The 16,398-nt window shown below is 41.1% G+C and overlaps 4 non-coding genes and 2 pseudogenes across 4 annotated transcripts; all 6 read left to right on the top strand.

Annotated features, from left to right (window-relative positions):
• The first annotated feature begins 1,061 nt into the window (after positions 1-1,061).
• Positions 1,062-1,180, top strand: LOC123485362 (annotated as a pseudogene).
• A 1,151-nt stretch (positions 1,181-2,331) lies between these two features.
• LOC121562936 lies at positions 2,332-2,450 on the top strand. Its single transcript, XR_005999673.2, has one exon. It is a non-coding gene; the product is annotated as a 5S ribosomal RNA (ribosomal RNA).
• Positions 2,451-3,599: 1,149 nt separating this feature from the next.
• On the top strand, positions 3,600-3,718 carry LOC123485358. The gene has a single exon (XR_006658976.1). It is a non-coding gene; the product is annotated as a 5S ribosomal RNA (ribosomal RNA).
• A 9,551-nt stretch (positions 3,719-13,269) lies between these two features.
• On the top strand, positions 13,270-13,383 carry LOC123485363 (annotated as a pseudogene).
• A 1,152-nt stretch (positions 13,384-14,535) lies between these two features.
• LOC121566281 lies at positions 14,536-14,654 on the top strand. Its single transcript, XR_006658979.1, has one exon. It is a non-coding gene; the product is annotated as a 5S ribosomal RNA (ribosomal RNA).
• A 1,162-nt stretch (positions 14,655-15,816) lies between these two features.
• On the top strand, positions 15,817-15,935 carry LOC121566282. The gene has a single exon (XR_006658981.1). It is a non-coding gene; the product is annotated as a 5S ribosomal RNA (ribosomal RNA).
• Positions 15,936-16,398: the final 463 nt, after the last annotated feature.

The following is a 16,398-nucleotide window of genomic DNA, read 5'->3' as shown; positions in this document are numbered from 1 at the left end:
TATATTGCACAGCATAAAGAGATCATGTAAACAATGGACATCTGTTGGCTCCTGTGGGCATGACCTAAATAAGGCAGTACATGCAGCCTTTGTTTTTAGTCTAGGAGACAGTCATTCTGTAGTCCATTAGGGGCACTAAAAATCCCTTCAATGTTTTGCCTGATTCCGTTAATTCCCAAGTTCCCTTTTCTCCGTTTAGATTTCCCCCGTTGACCGTTTGTCCCTGTTTTGGCAGGTTTTCGCTCTCAAAAGTACACCTTTTTAATAGCAAAACAGCACAATTGGATGTTCTATGTCCACAACAATGTTTAAACCCTATCAGGTGACCATTTGTCGAGGTCTGGGAAAAATGTAAGACATTTAGATTTTGGGGTGTAGTTACCCTTAAATGCAAGCGTGCACCAGGAAGAGACCTTTGTTTGGTTAAGCGGTGTTGCTGTAGAACAAATGGCCACTGGAGTGATGCAAATGATCACGGTATAATTCTGCCAGGCAGGCATAGGCTACTTTGTAGTTAACATTTACTTGCGAAGGTTTTGGGGAAAGCCATTCCTTCCCTACCAGAAGAAGGTTATCATTAGCATCATCACTAACGGCTACACAAAGTGTAGACATACGCACGCACCGCACACATGCACACAGACAGGGGCATTCCTGTGCCGTACCAGAAAAGTTCATGGAAATACGAATCACTGATGCATTTTGTTCATGTCTTATGATTGACTTGGGCAAATGAATGTGTTTTCTAACAAGTTGAATAGATTTAGTTGATTTCTTACTAAGTTCAATAAATGTTTGAATATTGTTGAATTTCGGTTTAATGTCTGGATTCCGTGATTCGGTCCGCAACGCCTATTTTATAGGGCCCTAGTCAATGAACTTGTCATAAATCAACATAGGATATGCCCCCCCCAACAAGACTCAAATATATATCTATATATTGGAAATGTAAGCAAGGGTTGAGCTTCTTCAGTTTGTGTCACAAAGTGGATACGTTTCTGTGTCCCTTTCAGAGTGAGTGACACATTGACTTTATATAGTGTACCAAGAGTTGTTCCCTCGCTTACGGCCATACCATCCTGAATACGCCTGATCTCGTCCGATCTCGTAAGCTAAGCAGCGTCGGGCCTGGTTCGTACTTGGATGGGAGACGGCCTGGGAATACCAGGTGCTGTGAGCTTTTTGTCCCAGTAGAGCGTGCTCTTGTGTCATGGAGCAACTGCCTTTTATTTATCACCCTAACAATATCATGGATTGTTATTGGACTAAATGCAGTTTGTGTGTGCTGCCCTGCCCTGATCAAATCAAATAATGGACAGTGCGTTTCCCTCAAAATATAGGCAGTACATGCAGCCTTTGTTTTTAGTCTAGGAGACAGTCAATGTCTGTAGTCCATTAGGGCACTAAAAAATCCCTTCAATGTTTTGCCTGATTCTGTTAATTCCCAAGTTCCCTTTTCTCCGTTTAGATTTCCCCGTTGACCGTTTGTCCCTGTTTTGGCAGGTTTTCGCTCTCAAAAGTACACCTTTTTAATAGCAAAACAGCACAATTGGATGTTCTATGTCCACAACAATGTTTAAACCATATCAGGTGACCATTTGTGAGGTCTGGGGAAAATGTAAGACATTTAGATTTTGGGGTGTAGTTACCCTTAAATGCAAGCGTGCACCAGGAAGAGACCTTTGTTTGGTTAAGCGGTGTTGCTGTAGAACAAATGGCCACTGGAGTGATGCAAATGATCACGGTATAATTCTGCCAGGCAGGCATAGGCTACTTTGTAGTTAACATTTACTTGCGAAGGTTTTGGGGAAAGCCATTCCTTCCCCACCAGAAGAAGGTTATCATTAGCATCATCGCTAACGGCTACACAAAGTGTAGACATACGCGCGCACCGCACACATGCACACAGACAGGGGCATTCCTGTGCCGTGCCAGAAAGTTCATGTAAATACGAATCACCGATGCATTTTGTTCATGTCTTATGATTGACTTGGGCAAATGAATGCGTTTTCTAACAAGTTGAATAGATTTAGTTGATTTCTTACTAAGTTCAATAAATGTTTGAATATTGTTGAATTTCGGTTTAATGTCTGGATTCCGTGATTCGGTCCGCAACGCCTATTTTATAGGGCCCTAGTCAATGAACTTGTCATAAATCAACATAGGATATGCCCTCTTCCCCCAACAAGACTCAAATATATATCTATATATTGGAAATGTAAGCAAGGGTTGAGCTTCTTCAGTTTGTGTCACAAAGTGGATATGTTTCTGTGTCCCTTTCAGAGTGAGTGACACATTGACTTTATATAGTGTACCAAGAGTTGTTCCCTCGCTTACGGCCATACCAGCCTGAATACGCCTGATCTAGTCTGATCTCGGAAGCTAAGCAGGGTTGGGCCTGGTTAGTACTTGGATGGTAGACCGCCTGGGAATACCAGGTGCTGTAAGCTTTTTGTCCCAGTAGAGCGTGCTCTTGTGTCATGGAGCAACTGCCTTTTATTTATCACCCTAATAATATCATGGATTGTTATTGGACTAAATGCAGTTTGTGTGTGCTGCCCTGCCCTGATCAAATCAAATAATGGACAGTGCGTTTCCCTCAAAATATAGGCAGTACATGCAGCCTTTGTTTTTAGTCTAGGAGACAGTCAATGTCTGTAGTCCATTAGGTCACTATAAAATCCCTTCAATGTTTTGCCTGATTCCGTTAATTCCCAAGTTCCCTTTTCTCCGTTTAGATTTCCCCGTTGACCGTTTGTCCCTGTTTTGGCAGGTTTTCGCTCTCAAAAGTACACCTTTTTAATAGCAAAACAGCACAATTGGATGTTCTATGTCCACAACAATGTTTAAACCCTATCAGGTGACCATTTTGTGAGGTCTGGGAAAAATGTAAGACATTTAGATTTTGGGGTGTAGTTACCCTTAAATGCAAGCGTGCACCAGGAAGAGACCTTTGTTTGGTTAAGCGGTGTTGCTGTAGAACAAATGGCCACTGGAGTGATGCAAATGATCACGGTATAATTCTGCCAGGCAGGCATAGGCTACTTTGTAGTTAACATTTACTTGCGAAGGTTTTGGGAAAGCCAATCCTTCCCCTACCAGAAGAAGGTTATCATTAGCATCATCGCTAACGGCTACACAAAGTGTAGACATCGCGCACCGCACACATGCACACAGACAGGGGCATTCCTGTGCCGTGCCAGAAAGTTCATGGAAATACGAATCACTGATGCATTTTGTTCATGTCTTATGATTGACTTGGGCAAATGAATGCGTTTTCTAACAAGTTGAATAGATTTAGTTGATTTCTTACTAAGTTCAATAAATGTTTGAATATTGTTGAATTTCGGTTTAATGTCTGGATTCCGTGATTCGGTCCATAACGCCTATTTTATAGGGCCCTAGTCAATTAACTTGTCATAAATTAACATAGGATATGCCCTCTCCCCCCAACAAGACTCAAATATATATCTATATATTGGAAATGTAAGCAAGGGTTGAGCTTCTTCAGTTTGTGTCACAAAGTGGATACGTTTCTGTGTCCCTTTCAGAGTGAGTGACACATTGACTTTATATAGTGTACCAAGAATTGTTCCCTCGCTTACGGCCATACCAGCCTGAATATGCCCGATCTCGTCTGATCTCGGAAGCTAAGCAGGGTTGGGCCTGGTTAGTACTTGGATGGGAGACTGCCTGGGAATACCAGGTGCTGTAAGCTTTTTGTCCCAGTAGAGCGTGCTCTTGTGTCATGGAGCAACTGCCTTTTATTTATCACCCTAATAATATCATGGATTGTTATTGGACTAAATGCAGTTTGTGTGTGCTGCCCTGCCCTGATCAAATCAAATAATGGACAGTGCGTTTCCCTCAAAATATAGGCAGTACATGCAGCCTTTGTTTTTAGTCTAGGAGACAGTCAATGTCTGTAGTCCGTTAGGGCACTATAAAATCCCTTCAATGTTTTGCCTGATTCCGTTAATTCCCAAGTTCCCTTTTCTCCGTTTAGATTTCCCCGTTTACCGTTTGTCCCTGTTTTGGCAGGTTTTCGCTCTCAAAAGTACACCTTTTTAATAGCAAAACAGCACAATTGGATGTTCTATGTCCACAACAATGTTTAAACCCTATCAGGTGACCATTTGTGAGGTCTGGGAAAAATGTAAGACATTTAGATTTTGGGGTGTAGTTACCCTTAAATGCAAGCGTGCACCAGGAAGAGACCTTTGTTTGGTTAAGCGGTGTTTCTGTAGAACAAATGGCCACTGGAGTGATGCAAATGATAACGGTATAATTCTGCCATGCAGGCATAGGCTACTTTGTAGTTAACATTTACTTGCGAAGGTTTTGGGGAAAGCCATTCCTTCCCTACCAGAAGAAGGTTATCATTAGCATCATCGCTAACGGCTACACAAAGTGTAGACATACGCGCGCACCGCACACATGCACACAGACAGGGGCATTCCTGTGCCGTGCCAGAAAGTTCATGGAAATACGAATCACTGATGCATTTTGTTCATGTCTTATGATTGACTTGGGCAAATGAATGCGTTTTCTAACAAGTTGAATAGATTTAGTTGATTTCTTACTAAGTTCAATAAATGTTTGAATATTGTTGAATTTCGGTTTAATGTCTGGATTCCGTGATTCGGTCCGCAACGCCTATTTTATAGGGCCCTAGTCAATGAACTTGTCATAAATCAACATAGGATATGCCCTCTTCCTCCCCCCAACAAGACTCAAATATATATATATATTGGAAATGTAAGCAGGGGTTGAGCTTCTTCAGTTTGTGTCACAAAGTGGATACGTTTCTGTGTCCCTTTCAGAGTGAGTGACACATTGACTTTATATAGTGTACCAAGAGTTGTTCCCTTGCTTACGGCCATACCAGCCTGAATACGCCCCTTTCGGTAATTGAGGAAGTGGTTACAGGTGCGGTGGTATTGGAGGAGAAGGAGAGGGGAATTGGTTGCTGCGTTTTGAAATCTTTTTTTTGTTTGGTTATTTATGTGGAATTTGATTTTTGTTTTGATTTATTAGTAGAGTTGTTTCTCCCCCTAGCAGCTTTTGCTGGGGGAAGGAAAGGAGGGAAAAATACAGATATAATTAGTTAATCGGACGGACAACAATGGATACAACGACCTACGCGATGGAACAGACAAAGAGTACTGGACATGGAGAAAAGTTCCTGATGCACCATCATCGAGGGAAAAGTCCTATGATAAGACTTGTACGGTGGCGGTGGATATCACTGGGGAAAAGAAATTAACGATGATGGAATTGCTGAGAGGGATAAAGGAGGCGTGTGGAACGGTGATAGGGTGCAGATTTAAAGGTGATCAGAAGTATGAGATTACGATGTCCCATGTCCATGGGAAGGAGAGGTTAATGGATGGACTAAAAATCAAATCGTGCACGGTAATGGCGAGGACATTTCAGCGGATGAGCTGGTGGTGTCCTTCATGAATTTACCAGTGTATATTAGTGACGATACTATCGTGGCAAAATTGGAAGGATGGGGTGTGAAGGCGGTTTCTGGGATTAAGAGGAGATTATGGCCAGGAACAGAGATCGCTGATGGCACAAGATTCTGTAAAGTCCGGTTTACAGACGTGGTGCGCTCACTACCATATTCTACCAAGTTTGAGACGTTGGAGGGGACTGAGTACTTTCGAGTGATACATGACAGGCAAGTTAAAGTGTGCCGAATTTGTATTCAGTCTGGCCACGTAGTACGGGACTGTCCTGATTTTCTATGTCGGAGATGCGGAGCACAAGGGCACTATGCAAGAGAGTGCGTCGAGAGAGAGAGAGACCATGTAATGGATGTGGGGAGAGAAGAATGCGCTGTACGTGTACTGGGCCAACAGATGGTGAAGACATGGAACAACAGGAGGAGGAGATGGAAGAAGAGAGAGTGGAGGGGGGGGGACGTGATGGAGGACGGGGAAAAAAGGAGGCAAGGATGGTGGAGGAGGAGGAGATGGTGAATCTACTGCGACAGAGGGGGATGGAATTGGGGCGAGCATGGATGCTCGAATTCCTAGATGACTACTGCACAGATGGAAAGGAGCCTGATGGTGGAGGAGGAGGAGGAGGTGAGCAGGAAACGGAAACATCTGAAGGTGAGGGAGATGAAGATAATGGAGGGGTTGTACCTGACACTATTCCTGAAAGTATGGATGTGAAGGGGGAATCCGCGAAGAGGAAGGACTCTGAGAGTGAAGTGTCCGCGGGTGAAGTCCAAAGGGTGAGGGAAGAAGCAAAGGAAAGTAGGAAGAGCAAGATCAAGAAGAAGAAGAAAAAGACTGGGTCTTGATGATGGGAAAAATCAACATATTAATTGTACTTATGGTGAGTGTTGTATCTGTTAATATTAATGGACTAAGGAATATGGGAAAGTTAGAACAGACAGTGAGTCTACTACAGGCTGATATTTTATGCTTCCAAGAGACACACTGGACTGACAGTATGATGGATGGAGTAAGAAAGAGATGGATGGATTTGATTTATTATAATAATGGTGGGGAGAGGACGTGTGGGGTTGCTATATTAATTAAGAGGGATAGTGTACAGAATATTAGGCAAGTGTATGCGGATAAAGAGGGTAGACTTTTGAGTGTTAAATTTGAATTTCTAAATGTGCAATACACTTTATTGAATGTTTATGCACCTAATAATGAGAGTGACCGAGAAGTATTTTTTAAGGCACTTGAGCAACATTGTGTGGGTAACTGTATATTGGTTGGGGATTTTAACGTTAGATTGACAAAACTGGACACGTCAAGGAGTACTTTGTTGCGCTCTGACATGTCTAGGCGAGTATTGTTGGGGATAATGAAGGATCATTGTCTGAGTGATGTATGGAGGGGAATGCATCCAGGTCAGAGTTTTTTTCAAGGAGGCAGGTTGTTTTGAAGGTTCTCAGGCAAAGCCGCATAGATTATTGTTTAGCGGCGGAAAATGTTGTGCAATATATACAAAAGATTAGGTATGATTTTAATACATTAAGTGATCATGCCTCTCTTGGTTTCCTGCTGGGTCCTAGTGTGCCTTCTAGAGGGGGTGGTGTATGGTGTTTGAATGCTGAGCTACTAAAAGAAGGAAAATATATTGATATGATTTCTGATTGTATAAATAGAGAAATATTGAGTGATTTTAAAAGTGTTAATATTGGATTGTGGTGGGAGGGTCTAAAAGAGAAGATTAGAGGGTTGAGCATTAAATATGCAAGACGAAGGAATTTTCTTTTAAAGAGGGAGAGGATAGCTTTGAATAAAAGACTAGACATTGAGCTGGGAAAAGTTGATACGGTGGAGGTTATGATATGGCAGGTTTTATGGAAGCTCAGGCTGCGGTACATAACTTTGAAAAGAGTGCATGTATGGGGGCAATAGTAAGGAGTAGAGTACAGTATGCCATAGAAGGAGAGAAATGTACATCCTTCTTTTTAGGGTTAGAAAGAAGAAGCAGGCTAGAAACTATATTACAGAAATCGAGAATGAGAGGGGGGGAGACAGTGAATGATCTGGTGGGGATTTTAGATACAATAGAATGTTTTTATAGTAATCTTTTTAAAAAAGAATGCAATGATCAAGGATGTATAGAAGAGGTGTTGAGCTATGTAGATGCCAGAATATCAGAGGATGAAAGACTCATGTGTACACAGACTTGGCGGTCACAGAGTACGGGAGGCGATTTTGTCTGCTCATAGAAATAAGAGCCCTGGCTCTGATGGGCTGACAAGTGAGTTTTACAAAACATTTGTGGATATACTGGCACCTGTTTTATTAGATGTGTACAAATATATGGAGCAATCTCAGGAAGTCTCGGAGTCGATGGCGACTGGCTTAATAACTATAATATATAAAAACAAGGGAAGTAGGAAAAGATTAGAAAATTTTAGGCCATTATCTATTTTAAATGTAGATTATAAGATCTTAACTAAGGTGCTGGCTAACAGAATTAATAAAGTAATGGGAAGTATTATTTCAGAGACACAGGCTTACAGTGTTCCTGGTAGAGAAATAGCAGACATTATTTGCACTTTAAGGGATGTCATAAGACATATGAAGGGTGAGGGAGGTGTAGTATTGAGCATTGATTTAAATAAAGCTTTTGATAGAGTAGAACATTCATTTCTAATGCAGACGCTTAAAACTTTTGGATTTGGGAGCAGAAGTGGTGGCCTGGATACAGCTGCTATACGGTGCTGCAGTAAGTAGAGTAAAATGTAACGGGTTACTTACTGATGCTTTCCCATTGGAGAGGTCGGTGAGGCAGGATGTCCATTGTCTGCGCCTTATATTGTATGTCGGTTGAGCCTCTGGTGGCTCTCCTTAAAGCAGACCACCAGATCCGAGGCGTTTCTATTCCAGGGGTGGAGTCAGCATTGTGCAGCAATATGCAGATGACACTAGCAATTACTGTTAGAGATGTGGAAAGTGTAAATAGAGTGATGGAGTGTTTTGAGCTCTTTGGGAAAGCATCAGGTGCTAAGATTAATGTAGAAAAGACTGAGGTTTTGTATGTGGGGCTAGTGAATGATAATGGGTGTAGGTATCATTTTAAAAGAGCTAATGGCTATTTTAAAGCGTTGGGAGTTATTTTGGGTATTGATGAAAAGGAGGCATGTGATAGGACTTGGGCAGGTGTATTGAATAAAATCAAACAAACTCTGGCATTTTGGAGATGGAGGAATTTAAAATTGAAAGGAAAGGTAGTGGTAACAAATTCTTTACTAATATCTAAATGTGTATATGTCATGGATGTGCTTCAGATGCCTGAGTGGGTTTTAAAAGAACTTAATTCTATTGTTTCTAACTTCTTGTGGGATGCAAAGGGGCTAGAATATCTAGGTCTACACTTGCTGCAGAGTATAAAGATGGGGGTCTAAAATTAGTGGACATAGACGTGAAAAGAAAAGCATTAAGAATTAAAATTATACAGAAGTATTTATATGGGGAGGAAGAATATGGGTGGAAGAGGTTCTTTAGGAATTATTTGTATAATAATGGTGGATGTGAAGAGAGTGGGTTATTAATGATATGGAAAAAGCCTATGTATGAACAAGTTCCTCTGTTTTATCAGGAAGTGTTACGTGCATGGGGAGAATTTCTTCCTCGTGTAAAATATGTGTGTGAACATAAGGATATAATACTGAATCAACCTGTGTTTTTAAATCCCAAAATTATGTTCAATGATGAAGTGTTGTATAATCCCCCTTTTTATGAGGCTGGACTGAGACTTATTAAAGACTTTGTATATGAAGTTATTCCTGGGTTTCTAAGAGACCAGGCCATTTATGACAATGTGAAGGATGTGGATGATACAGTTTGGAAAGGTACTATATTGAATGGATTTGAACAGGTGAAAAGTAGCATTCCAGCAGAATGGGTTTCTGTCATTAATGGAGATGGAATTTGGGAAGATTTATATGTATTACCAAATTTATATATTGACAATGGGGATAAATGGAAAACATTGTCTAGTGTCAGAACAAATGTTTTTATAAACAATTACTGGTTACTGACAGGCCTGCTGCTGAGAAGAGGTGGGTAGAACTGTTTCCGAAGATGGATCGAAAAGTATTATGGAAAAACTTATACTTACATGGGAATAAATTGGAATGTGAAAATAACGATTTTAAAATAAGACATAATCGGATATACACAAAAGTAGTGCTGCATCAAATAAATAAAGAAATAAAAAGAGAATGTGATACAGTGGGGAAAAAAAGTATTTAGTCAGCCACCAATTGTGCAAGTTCTCCCACTTAAAAAGATGAGAGAGGCCTGTAATTTACATCATAGGTACACATCAACTATGACAGACAAATTGAGAAAAAATAATCCAGAAAATCACATTGTAGGATTTTTTATGAATTTATTGCAAATTATGGTGGAAAATAAGTATTTGGTCACCTACAAACAAGCAAGATTTCTGGCTCTCACAGACCTGTAACTTCTTCTTTAAGAGGCTCCTCTGTCCTCCACTCGTTACCTGTATTAATGGCACCTGTTTGAACTTGTTATCAGTATAAAAGACACCTGTCCACAACCTCAAACAGTCACACTCCAAACTCCACTATGGCCAAGACCAAAGAGCTGTCAAAGGACACCAGAAACAAAATTGTAGACTTGCACCAGGCTGGGGAAGACTGAATCTGCAATAGGTAAGCAGCTTGGTTTGACGAAATCAACTGTGGGAGCAATTATTAGGAAATGGAAGACATACAAGACCACTGATAATCTCCCTCGATCTGGGGCTCCACGCAAGATCTCACCCCGTGGGGTCAAAATGATCACAAGAACGGTGAGCAAAAATCCCAGAACCACACGGGGGGACCTAGTGAATGACCTGCAGAGAGCTGGGACCAAAGTAACAAAGCCTACCATCAGTAACACACTACGCCACCAGGGACTCAAATCCTGCAGTGCAAGACGTGTCCCCCTGCTTAAGCCAGTACATGTCCAGGCCCGTCTGAAGTTTGCTAGAGTGCATTTGGATGATCCAGAAAGAGGATTGGGAGAATGTCATATGGTCAGATGAAACCAAAATATAACTTTTTTGGTAAAAACTCAACTCAGTCGTGTTTGGAGGACAAAGAATGCTGAGTTGCATCCAAAGAACACCATACCTACTGTGAAGCATGGGGGTGGAAACATCATGCTTTGGGGCTGTTTTTCTGCAAAGGACCAGGACGACTGATCCGTGTAAAGGAAAGAATGAATGGGGCCATGTATCGTGAGATTTTGAGTGAAAACCTCCTTCCATCAGCAAGGGCATTGAAGATGAAACATGGCTGGGTCTTTCAGCATGACAATGATCCCAAACACACCGCCCGGGAAACGAAGGAGTGGCTTCGTAAGAAGCATTTCAAGGTCCTGGAGTGGCCTAGCCAGTCTCCAGATCTCAACCCCATAGAAAATCTTTGGAGGGAGTTGAAATCCGTGTTGCCCAGCGACAGCCCCAAAACATCACTGCTCTAGAGGAGATCTGCATGGAGGAATGGGCCAAAATACCAGCAACAGTGTGTGAAAACCTTGTGAAGACTTACAGAAAACGTTTGACCTGTGTCATTGCCAACAAAGGTTATATAACAACGTATTGAGAAACTTTTGTTATTGACCAAATACTTATTTTCCACCATAATTTGCAAATAAATTCATAAAAAATCCTACAATGTGATTTTCTGGATTTTTTTTCTCATTTTGTCCGTCATAGTTGACGTGTACCTATGATGAAAATTACAGGCCTCTCTCATCTTTTTAAGTGGGAGAACTTGCACAATTGGTGGCTGACTAAATACTTTTTTTCCCCACTGTATATGTGGTAAGGCACCAGAAAATTTATTACACTTATTTGTAGAATGCGAGGATTTAAAAGATATGTTTTGTAAAGTAAAGGAAATAATATGTAAAAACTGGGGGAGTGGTTTGTTGGAAAAGAATGCGTGGGAGGAATTGGTTTTATTTGGAGTGGGAGATGAATGTAAAGGGGTTAATGTGAGGTTGTTGAATATTGTATTGAGTTTTGTTAGGTATGCTATTTTTTGTGGGAGGAATTATGCTTATTTTGAAGGGAGGAGGGTAAGGGTGTGGGGTATTTTTGTAGCTTTGTTTAAGAAGCACATCGATATGTTTTATAGTTATGGATTGGAAGATTTTGATGAACTTTTTGTAGAGGGTAGTGGGTTAATTGCAAGGGTGGATGGTGGAGGAATCACTTATAATTTTTGAAATAAATATTTTGATATTTTCTATGTTTCTTTTTATTTGACAGGGAGATGCTTTTAAATCTGCCTATTTAATATGTGGAATTTGTTATGTCTTAGTCATGTCTGGTTTTTGTATACTAGGTTTTTGTTTTTTATTTCTTTGGGTTCTTTGATTTGATAGGGGGTGAATTGTTTGCCTGCCTATGGTAAAATAGTTTCTAGTGTATGGTTTTTTGTATATAACACTGTACATGGTATAATATAAGTGTATTTGATGAATATTTTACAATAAAAAAAAAAAAAAAAAAATACGCCCGATCTCGTCCGATCTCGGAAGCTAAAAAGGGTCGGTCCTGGTTAGTACTTGGATGGGAGACCGCCTGGGAATACCAGGTGCTGTAAGCTTTTTGTCCCAGTAGAGCGTGCTCTTGTGTCATGGAGCAACTGCTTTTTATTTATTACCTAATAATATCATGGATTGTTATTGGACTAAATGCAGTTTGTGTGCTGCCCTGCCCTGATCAAATCAAATCAAGTAATGTACAGTGCGTTTCCCTCAAAATATAGGCAGTACATGCAGCCTTTGTTTTTAGTCTAGGAGACAGTCAATGTCTGTAGTCCATTAGGGCACTATACAATCCCTTCAATGTTTTGCCTGATTCCGTTAATTCCCAAGTTCCCTTTTCTCCGTTTAGATTTCCCCGTTGACCGTTTGTCCCTGTTTTGGCAGGTTTTCGCTCTCAAAAGTACACCTTTTTAATAGCAAAACAGCACAATTGGATGTTCTATGTCCACAACAATGTTTAAACCCTATCAGGTGACCATTTGTGAGGTCTGGGAAAAATGTAAGACATTTAGATGTTGGGGTGTAGTTACCCTTAAATGCAAGCATGCACCAGGAAGAGACCTTTGTTTGGTTAAGCGGTGTTGCTGTAGAACAAATGGCAACTGGAGTGATGCAAATGATCACGGTATAATTCTGCCAGGCAGGCATAGGCTACTTTGTAGTTAACATTTACTTGCGAAGGTTTTGGGGAAAGCCATTCCTTCCCTACCAGAAGAAGGTTGTCATTAGCATCATCGCTAACGGCTACACAAAGTGTAGACATACGCGCGCACCGCACACAGACAGGGGCATTCCTGTGCCGTTTCAGAAAGTTCATGGAAATACGAATCACTGATGCATTTTGTTCATGTCTTATGATTGACTTGGGCAAATGAATGCGTTTTCTAACAAGTTGAATAGATTTAGTTGATTTCTTACTAAGTTCAATAAATGTTTGAATATTGTTGAATTTCGGTTTAATGTCTGGATTCCGTGATTCGGTCCGCAACGCCTATTTTATAGGGCCCTAGTCAATGAACTTGTCATAAATCAACATAGGATATGCCCTCTTCCCCCCCCAACAAGACTCAAATATATATATATATATTGGAAATGTAAGCAGGGGTTGAGCTTCTTCAGTTTGTGTCACAAAGTGGATACGTTTCTGTGTCCCTTTCAGAGTGAGTGACACATTGACTTTATATAGTGTACCAAGAGTTGTTCTCTCGCTTACGGCCATACCAGCCTGAATACGCCCGATCTCGTCCGATCTCGGAAGCTAAGCAGGGCCTGGTTAGTGCTTGGATGGGACACCGCCTGGGAATACCAGGTGCTGTAAGCTTTTTGTCCCAGTAGAGCGTGCTCTTGTGTCATGGAGCAACTGCTTTTTATTTATCACCCTAATAATATCATGGATTGTTATTGGACTAAATGCAGTTTGTGTGCTGCCCTGCCCTGATCAAATCAAATCAAATAATGGACAGTGCGTTTCCCTCAAAATATAGGCAGTACATGCAGCCTTTGTTTTTAGTCTAGGAGACAGTCAATGTCTGTAGTCCATTAGGGCACTATACAATCCCTTCAATGTTTTGCCTGATTCCGTTAATTCCCAAGTTCCCTTTTCTCCGTTTAGATTTCCCCGTTGACCATTTGTCCCTGTTTTGGCAGGTTTTCGCTCTCAAAAGTACACCTTTTTAATAGCAAAACAGCACAATTGGATGTTCTATGTCCACAACAATGTTTAAACCCTATCAGGTGACCATTTGTGAGGTCTGGGAAAAATGTAAGACATTTAGATGTTGGGGTGTAGTTACCCTTAAATGCAAGCATGCACCAGGAAGAGACCTTTGTTTGGTTAAGCGGTGTTGCTGTAGAACAAATGGCAACTGGAGTGATGCAAATGATCACGGTATAATTCTGCCAGGCAGGCATAGGCTACTTTGTAGTTAACATTTACTTGCGAAGGTTTTGGGGAAAGCCATTCCTTCCCTACCAGAAGAAGGTTATCATTAGCATCATCGCTAACGGCTACACAAAGTGTAGACATACGCGCGCACCGCACACATACAGGGGCATTCCTGTGCCGTTTCAGAAAGTTCATGGAAATACGAATCACTGATGCATTTTGTTCATGTCTTATGATTGACTTGGGCAAATGAATGCGTTTTCTAACAAGTTGAATAGATTTAGTTGATTTCTTACTAAGTTCAATAAATGTTTGAATATTGTTGAATTTCGGTTTAATGTCTGGATTCCGTGATTCGGTCCGCAACGCCTATTTTATAGGGCCCCAGTCAATGAACTTGTCATAAATCAACATAGGATATGCCCTCTTCCCCCCCAACAAGACTCAAATATATATATATATATATATTGGAAATGTAAGCAGGGGTTGAGCTTCTTCAGTTTGTGTCACAAAGTGGATACGTTTCTGTGTCCCTTTCAGAGTGAGTGACACATTGACTTTGTATAGTGTACCAAGAGTTGTTCCCTCGCTTACGGCCATACCAGCCTGAATACGCCCGATCTCGTCCGATCTCGGAAGCTAAGCAGGGTTGTGCCTGGTTAGTACTTGGATGGGAGACTGCCTGGGAATACCAGGTGCTGTAAGCATTTTGTCCCAGTAGAGCGTGCTCTTGTGTCATGGAGCAACTGCTTTTTATTTATCACCCTAATAATATCATGGATTGTTATTGGACTAAATGCAGTTTGTGTGCTGCCCTGCCCTGATCAAATCAAATCAAATAATGGACAGTGCGTTTCCCTTAAAATATAGGCAGTACATGCAGCCTTTGTTTTTAGTCTAGGAGACAGTCAATGTCTGTAGTCCATTAGGGCACTATACAATCCCTTCAATGTTTTGCCTGATTCCGTTAATTCCCAAGTTCCCTTTTCTCCGTTTAGATTTCCCCGTTGACCGTTTGTCCCTGTTTTGGCAGGTTTTCGCTCTCAAAAGTACACCTTTTTAATAGCAAAACAGCACAATTGGATGTTCTATGTCCACAACAATGTTTAAACCCTATCAGGTGACCATTTGTGAGGTCTGGGAAAAATGTAAGACATTTAGATGTTGGGGTGTAGTTACCCTTAAATGCAAGCGTGCACCAGGAAGAGACCTTTGTTTGGTTAAGCGGTGTTGCTGTAGAACAAATGGCAACTGGAGTGATGCAAATGATCACGGTATAATTCTGCCAGGCAGGCATAGGCTACTTTGTAGTTAACATTTACTTGCGAAGGTTTTGGGGAAAGCCATTCCTTCCCTACCAGAAGAAGGTTATCATTAGCATCATCGCTAACGGCTACACAAAGTGTAGACATACGCGCGCACCGCACACATGCACACAGACAGGGGCATTCCTGTGCCGTTTCAGAAAGTTCATGGAAATACGAATCACTGATGCATTTTGTTCATGTCTTATGATTGACTTGGGCAAATGAATGCGTTTTCTAACAAGTTGAATAGATTTAGTTGATTTCTTACTAAGTTCAATAAATGTTTGAATATTGTTGAATTTCGGTTTAATGTCTGGATTCCGTGATTCGGTCCATAACGCCTATTTTATAGGGCCCTAGTCAATGAACTTGTCATAAATCAACATAGGATATGCCCTCTTCCCCCCCCAACAAGACTCAAATATATATATATATATATTTTTTGGAAATGTAAGCAAGGGTTGAGCTTCTTCAGTTTGTGTCACAAAGTGGATACGTTTCTGTGTCCCTTTCAGAGTGAGTGACACATTGACTTTATATAGTGTACCAAGAGTTGTTCCTTGCTTACGGCCATAACAGCCTGAATACGCCTGATCTTGTCCGATCTCGGAAGCTAAGCAGGGTCGGGCCTGGTTAGTACTTGGATGGGAGACCTCCTGGGAATACCAGGTGCTGTAAGCTTTTTGTCCCAGTAGAGCGTGCTCTTGTGTCATGGAGCAACTGCCTTTTATTTATCACCCTAATAATATCATGGATTGTTATTGGACTAAATGCAGTTTGTGTGTGCTGCCCTGCCCTGATCAAATCAAATAATGGACAGTGCGTTTCCCTCAAAATATAGGCAGTACATGCAGCCTTTGTTTTTAGTCTAGGAGACAGTCAATGTCTGTAGTCCATTAGGGCACTATAAAATCCCTTCAATGTTTTGCCTGATTCCGTTAATTCCCAAGTTCCCTTTTCTCCGTTTAGATTTCCCCGTTGACCGTTTGTCCCTGTTTTGGCAGGTTTTCGCTCTCAAAAGTACACCTTTTTAATAGCAAAACAGCACAATTGGATGTTCTATGTCCACAACAATGTTTAAACCCTATCAGGTGACCATTTGTGAGGTCTGGGAAAAATGTAAGACATTTCGATTTTGGGGTGT

This window comes from Coregonus clupeaformis, unplaced genomic scaffold (genome assembly GCF_020615455.1).
Source record: "Coregonus clupeaformis isolate EN_2021a unplaced genomic scaffold, ASM2061545v1 scaf0661, whole genome shotgun sequence".
NCBI lineage: Eukaryota > Metazoa > Chordata > Actinopteri > Salmoniformes > Salmonidae > Coregonus > Coregonus clupeaformis.
The sequence above is the reverse complement of the archived record's forward strand: the minus strand, read 5'-3'. Positions and strand labels throughout refer to the sequence as shown.